The sequence below is a fragment of the Lepidochelys olivacea genome, assembly GCF_965140295.1.
Source record: "Lepidochelys olivacea isolate rLepOli2 genome assembly, chromosome: 1".
Classification (NCBI taxonomy): domain Eukaryota; kingdom Metazoa; phylum Chordata; order Testudines; family Cheloniidae; genus Lepidochelys; species Lepidochelys olivacea.
In genome coordinates this window covers 1,759,010-1,766,876 of record NC_140411.1, presented here as the reverse complement: position 1 = coordinate 1,766,876, position 7,867 = coordinate 1,759,010, and positions in this window count along the sequence as shown.

The window sequence follows — 7,867 nt, the reverse complement described above, 5'->3', positions numbered from 1 at the left end:
TATTCTTATCACTTGGCTAATTATAGAGGTATGAAAGAAAGAATCAAAATCACTGTCTGCTGGTGTAAGGGCCTTCTCTTACTGTGACAGTCTGAGGCCCTGTTCTTAGGCTAAGGCCTTTGGCTAAGCAGCAGAGGCAGCCATAAGCTGGGAAGCGACCGGTCACCTCCTCACATTCCAAACTAGTCACATTGAAATAAGGTGCAATTGGGCTGTTAGGCACTATCAGGACAGGATTGTATTCCTATCACCTCCAGGGAAAGGGAAGTGCCTAGAAAATGTAAAAGGAAACTTAGTTTGATAGCATCCTGTCTGGCAAGAACTCACTTATCAATAACTGGGATGTGAAATCCTCACTTCTGTATTGTCTTGTCATTATAGTTCCCACTTTGCTATTGTTTGTCTGTATAATCTCTGTCTGGTTCTGTGATTGTTTCTGGCTGCTGTATAATTAATTTTGCTGGGTGTAAACTAATTAAGGTGGTGGGATATAATTGGTTACATAACCATGTTACAATATGTTAGGACTGGTTAGTTAAATTTCAGGAAAATGATTGGTTAAGGTATAGCTAAGCAGAACTCAAGTTTTACTATATAATCTGTAGTCAATGAGGAAGTGAGTGGGTGTGGGTGGGAGGGGGTGGGTGTGGGAGATGGGAACAGGGAATGGGGGTAAGAAAATTGGAATCATGTTTTGCTAAAGGGGGAAATGGGAACAGGGAATGGGAGTAAGGAAGTTGGAATCATGTTTGGCTAAGGGTAGGAATGGGAACAGGGACACAGGTGTAAGGCTCTGTGGTGTCAGAGCTGGGAAGGAGGATACTAAGGAAGGAAACTGGAATCATGCTTGCTGGAAGTTCACCCCAATAAACATCGAATTGTTTGCACCTTTGGACTTCAGGTATTGTTGCTCTCTGTTCATGCGAGAAGGACCAGGGAAGTAAGTGGGTGAAGGAATAAGCCCCCTAACACTACTCTTATCTTATACGCTACAGATATTAATACTTGGTATCCATTATACAGCTGCATAGCACCATACATAGACTGGAAACCATCCAATACAAAACCAAAACCGGTCTCTTCCCTGAAGAGATCACAGTTTAATTCACACAGCCCTACTTGGTGGCTGAATAGGCCAAAGAAAGAGACACATGCCTGGCCCCAGTGAGGGCAAAGGGGCTGAGAGATGTAGACACAAGCCTGGTTCTCAAAAGGGGAACAGGATTGAGATACACAGACACACACTTGGCCCCTGTCAGGGGAACAGGGCTGAGAGATGCTGACACATGTCCTGCCCATGTGAGGGGAAAGGGGCTGAGAGACACAGACACTCGTCTGGCAGCTGTGAGGGGATTGTGGCTGAGAAACACAGACAGAGACCTATCCCCTGTGAGGGGAAAGGGGCTGACAGACACAGCCCATGTGAGGGGAAGGGGCTGAGAGACACAGACACACGCCCAGCCCATGTGAGGGGAAAGGGGTTGACAGACAAAGACACACGCCTATCCCCTGTGAGGGGAAGGGGCTGAGAGACACAGACACATGCCCAGCCCCTGTGAGGGGACAGAGCCAAGAGTCCCAGACACATGCCTGGCCCCGATGAGGGGAACGGGGCTGAGAGATTCAGACAAACACCCTGCCCCTGTGAGAATGGGGTTGAGAGATGCAGGAACATGACCAGCCCCTTTAAGGGGCTGATAGACAGACACAGGTCCGGCCCTTGTCAGGAGAATGGGGGCCAGAGATGCAGTTACATGACTTGCCCCCTCCAGCTCTGAGCAGCAGCAATGGTGTGCCGGACATATTAAGAGCGCCAGATGCAGACGGGGGAGTTCGGACAGAGGCACCAGCAGGCCCTTGGCCCTTGGCAGGAGGATGGGGCTGAGAGGTGAAAGCACAACAAATGTGCCTAAGAGATGTAACCTATAGGGCTAACTGCTTGCTCGCCTATAGAAATATATTTTCTTCTAGATTTCTTATTTCTTTATGTTTTGATTATTTGTTTTATTACAATGGGTTTATATTAAAGTAGTTCGGCTGTAACACGAGGGACTTACAGGCTACATCCTATATGTTGCGCTAGGGCAAATTTAGCATACACAGGTCTGGGACCATTCACCCAGATAGCGAAGTGGGCTCACATATGTTTGGGACCTTTCACCCAGCTAGATGGTGATGAGCTAAAGCATAAGGTCCACATATGATGTGTAAAAGCAGGTTGGCAAAGGGGCTTTCCCAATTTCTGACCCTTTTAAATGTAAGAGGTACACCACAATTTGGAAAAAAAAACAAAGTAACCGTTTAAGACCAGACTGAAATGTCTGGTTAGGACGGAAATAACAAATGTGACACATAACCACAAAAGGGCCATGGTAACAAATTGGAGTCTGTGATAGTAAGTTAAGATCAATGATATATTGACCTATAGGAAAAAGACGCTTCAACATTAGTAAGGTGAGGAAAGACAAATAAGGGAAAAATTCCCTACTGAATTTGCATCAAACATAACAACATCAGCATAACATATTATAAAAGTGGCATCCCAGGCTATGAGCAGTAGGAGAAGGAGATGTGGTCCTTGGGAGGTGCCAGAATGATGGCCACCAGTGATGATGGGCAAGGTGATGAGGAAGATGATGGATAACACTTCCGGTGGTTCTACAAGGGATGGTGTGAGTATGTGGAAGTGCAGATGTACATTCTTTATCTAGCTTGTTACGTTGGGGTGTTTCCAACCGTGCTACCTGTATTAATAAACGATAGTAAAATATAAAAGAGTTCCTACAGTGTGGTTGTTGTAACTGTGCACATCGGGGTTCCCGACTATATAATAATTTAAATAATACTGGGCCTGATTTTGGGACAAGAATCTTTCAATCCTTAACGTGATAACTGAGGATTCTTAAGTGATCTATATAATTAATACACAATCTAAAGACAGTAGTGGAGAGAGGCCTGGCAACCTCGCTAGTGCTGGGACCTATAATGCAATGCTAAAAGTGTACTATACTGTTGGAACCAGTCTGAATACTTTGTGTAAAATACCTTATTGATGCTAACCTCAGCCAAACCTGGCGGAGTATTAATGGATTCTATGCTGGACACACCTAGAGTGCACAACAAGGTTTGTAACCAGTCTGTATCTGGTACAGGAACATTACACTGTGTCAGGAAGAAACTAAGAACAAAAAAAGAAGGGAAACAACAACAAAGGTTGCAGACAGATGGAACAGCTACAAAGAGGACAAGATCTCAATGACATGTCACTTTTTAATGCCCCAGAGAACTTCAGCTTTGATAAGCCTCACCAAACAGTAATTGTAATGGGGGATTTGATCATTAGAAACATAGCTAGGTGGGTTTGTGATGACCGGGAGAAATGCATGGTGACTTGCCTGCCAGGTGCGAAGGTTGCATATCTCTCGAGGCATCTAGATAGACTTATGAGTAGAGCTGGGGAGGAGCCGGTGGTCATGGTACATGGAGGTACCAATGACATAGGGAAGGATAGGAGAGAGGTCCTGGAGCCCTATTTTAGGCTGCTAGGTAAGAGAGTGAAGTCCAGTACCTCCATGGTAGCATTGTCTGAAATGCTTCCAGTTCCATGCGCATGGCCAGTTAGATAGGCAGAGCTTCAGGGTCTCAATGCATGGATGAGATGATGGTGTAGGCAGGAGGGGGTTAAATTTATTAGGAACGAGGGAACTTTTCGGGAAAGGATGAGTCTACACAGGAAGGACAGCGTCCACCTAAGTCAACATGGAACGATCCTGCTGGCATATAGAGGATTTTTTAAACTAAGGGCTAGGGGAAAGCTGATGGTGCTGAGGAGCACATAGAAATCATAGACCCACAGGGGAAGAAGGGACAGCAAGGGTCAGCGAGTTTAACCCCTGCCAAGATGGAGAATGTGTTATGTCTAAATCATCCCACACAGAATACTGTCCAGCCTTCGCTGGAAAATCTCCACAAAGGAGCTTCCACAAACCTCCTCAGACAGCTGTTCTATTGTCTTACTGGTCTGACAATTAGGGAGTTTTTCCTGAGATTTCATCTAAATCTGCTATGCTGTAGTTTGCCTTCTGTGGCAAGAAAGAACAATCTTCCTCCATTGTTTTTATGGAAGCCTTTCAAGTATTCAAAGACCACTATTATGTCCCCTCTTAATCTTCTCTTTTCCAAACTAAACATACCCAGTTCTTTCAGCCTTTGCCTGCAGGGCTCGCATTCCTTGCCTCCTGAGCCTTTAGTATCTGATTCTACCCCTCCAGGCTAGGTCCAGTGTCTGGGCAGTCCCCCCCACTGTCTGTTCCCAGCCACGCCTCACTCCTGCTGCCTCGTGTAAACTGTCAGCTAGTTCAGGGTTGTTTGCAGTGCAGGTGTAGTTGTGCTGGTCCCAGGATATCAGAGAGACAAGGGGCAGTTTGCATGGAAGATGCTGCATAATGTGAAGTGACAGAAGACGTTGGAGAACCTGCGGGTTCCTGTGGGGAAGACACAAATGCAGACGCGCCTGGAAAAGCTAGTGGCTTTTCACAGTAACCTTCCCCCTCCCCTGAGCCCAGTGGGGCAGGGAACAAGGCCCTCTCTGCCCAATAGCTATTTGAACCAGAGCCTGCATCTTTCCTAGAGATTGTCCCAGCTCGAGGGCCCTTTGTGGTTGCATTGCTGGGCATGTGGAGGCTGCAGGTTCTGCCCAGCACACACAGGGCACTGGGGAGGGTTGGGGGCACTAACAAGTCCTACGGAGAGGCCTGGGGCGAATGACGGGGCCCTGGTGGGGAAGGGGATTTCCACTGGTGAGCAGCAACTGCCAATCATGCCCAAGGGGCTCTGATGAGTATTAATAGGAGTCAAACCATCTGCAGCTGAGCTTCTGGTGTGCGGGTGTGTGGCAGGAGCCCGGTTCAGCCCAGCGTGAGCTCCGAGGCGGCGACCCCAGGCCACCAGAGCTCCGGCAGAGAGAGGAAGGCTACCATCAGCCCCAGGATGCCCCTAGGGCAGGCTGTGGGGCAGGAGACCTGACTGTGACGGGGTGTGGGAGGCACAGGCAGCACCCCTGTCTGGGTCTGCTCATCAGGGGAGGCTGCAACACTGCTCCCCGTCTTCCCCGGGCCTCCATGCCAGCCCCCACCCCCACACCTTTCCCCCTGCCCTGTTCTGCACTCCTGGGGCTGCTGGGCGGTGGTGAGTGGGGTTTTGTCCCCTTTGCTCCCAAGGCCGTCCCAAAAGAAGGCAGCCGGCACTAAACCATAGAGATTAAGCCCATCATGAGAGACTTGGCTTCTTCCTTCCCCTCCCCTGTACCTGCCAGCTGTGTGATGCTGCCCTGGCAGGTGGGAGCCAGACTGTAGGAGCCTGGACCTGAGTGAGCTATGGCTTTAAACTGAGTTTGGACCCCAGCGTGTGTAACGGCTCTTGCAGAAGGAGGCCTATGCTTTAACCTATTCTTGTATGGGGCAGGGGACAGAGTCCTTCCCTGAGTGGCTTCATCTGGCCTTGGCTAAGGTCTGAATCAGCAATACTCCCTGTCAAGTTTCCTCCCCCACTCTGAACTCTAGGGTACAGATGTGGGGACCTACATGAAAACCTCCTAAGCTTACATAGAATATCAGGGTTGGAAGGGACCTCAGGAGGTCATCTAGTCCAACCCCCTGCTCAAAGCAGGACCAATCCCCAATTAAATCATCCCAGCCAGGGCTTTCTCAAGCCTGACCTTAAAAACTTCTAAGGAAAGAGATTCTACCACCTCCCTAGGTAACGCATTCCAGTGTTTCACCACCCTCTTAGTGAAAAAGTTTTTCCTAATATCCAACCTAAACCTCCCCCACTGCAACTTGAAACCATTACTCCTCGTTCTGTCATCCGCTACCACTGAGAACAGCCTAGAGCCATTCTCTTTGGAGCCCCCTTTCAGGTTGTTGAAAGCAGCTATCAAATCCCCCCTCATTCTTCTCTTCTGCAGGCTAAACAATCCCAGCTCCCTCAGCCTCTCCTCATAACTCATGTGTTCCAGTCCCCTAATCATTTTTGTTGCCCTTTGCTGGACTCTCTCCAATTTATCCACATCCTTCTTGAAGTGTGGGGCCCAAAACTGGACACAGTACTCCAGATGAGGCCTCACCAATGTCGAATAGAGGGGAACGATCACGTCCCTCGATCTGCTCGCTATGCCCCTACTTATACATCACAAAATGCCATTGGCCTTCTTGGCAACAAGGGCACACTGCTGACTCATATCCAGCTTCTCGTCCACTGTCACCCCTAGGTCCTTTTCCGCAGAACTGCTGCCTAGCCATTCGGTCCCTAGTCTGTAGCGGTGCATTGGATTCTTCCATCCTAAGTGCAGGACCCTGCACTTATCCTTGTTGAACCTCATCAGATTTCTTTTGGCCCAATCCTCCAATTTGTCTAGGTCCCTCTGTATCCTATCCCTACCTGCCACCATATCTACCACTCCTCCCAGTTTAGTATCATCTGCAAATTTGCTGAGAGTGCAATCCACACCATCCTCCAGATCATTTATGAAGATATTGAACAAAACCGGCCCCAGGACCGACCCTTGGGGCACTCCACTTGATACCGGCTGCCATCCAGAATGGAGCCATTGATCACTACACATTAAGCCCGACAATCTAGCCAACTTTCTACCCACCTTAAAGTGCATTCATCCAGCCCATACTTCTTTAACTTGCTGACAAGAATACTGTGGGAGACCGTGTCAAAGCCCTGGCTGGGATGATTTAACTGGGAATTGGTCCTGCTTCGAGCCAGGGATTGGACTAGATGACCTTCAGGGGTCCCTTCCAACCCTGATATTCTATGATTCTATGATTCTAAAACATAGAGAATCCCTCTAGGCAAAACCTTAAGTTATAAAAAAGACACACAGACAGGGATAGTCATTCTATTCAGCACAGTTCTTTTCTCAGCCATTTAAAGAAATCATAATCTAACACATACCTAGCTAGATTACTTACTAAAAGTTCTAAGACTATATTCCTGTTCTGTCCCTGGCAAAAGCAGCATACAGAGAGCCCCAGACCCTTTGTTTCTCTCCCTCCTCCCAGCTTTTGAAAGTATCTTGTCTCCTCATTGGTCATTTTGGTCAGGTGCCAGCGAGGTTACCTTTGGCTTCTTAACCCTTTACAGGTGAGAGGATTTTTCCTCTGGCCAGGGGGGATCTTAAAGGGGTTTACCCTTCCCTTTATATTTATGACAGCTCCTATACACATTATCCGTAATGGAGAGGCAGCCTTGGGTGGAGCTTAGTAAAGGCTCTCAGGTGCAGTGGCCTCTCCTGTTGGCATGACAACTCACTAACCCCACCCTTTCCCCATAGCAGGCAGCCAGGGTGCCCAGGTTGTGTCCCCTGGTCACTCCGGAGCCATGCCACCACACCAGAACCGTGGCTAAGGGCTCAGTGCTCTCTGGGGCCTGCTCCTTGTATCTGCGGGAGGTTGGTGCCTAGGAATCTCCTCGACTGTAGCGAGCAATGGATGGTCAGGGAGATGAGGTCGTCCTGACACCCAGCACCCAGGACAGCCCAGCTCTGACCCAGGGGAAGGGAAACTTCCTTGCCTCCCAGGCTGGGGTGGGTAGGTGGACAGGAGCACCAGCTTGGCATAGCATGTAGGCAAGTAGTAATGGTGTCAGACCGTAATGTAGCCACTGCTGTGCAATGAAAAGTTGAAGCCGTGTTGTGCTACAGACCCAGACAAGTATGTTTATTAGCCCTGCTGCTCAGCAAGGCTGTGGTGGGTTTTCACAGTAAGGGGTGAGTGACTTGTCTGGATCCCTGGCCTTGCTGGCCCTCACATCACCTGCACAGACCTTGCTCCCCAGCTGCTGACCCATGCCGTGGGTT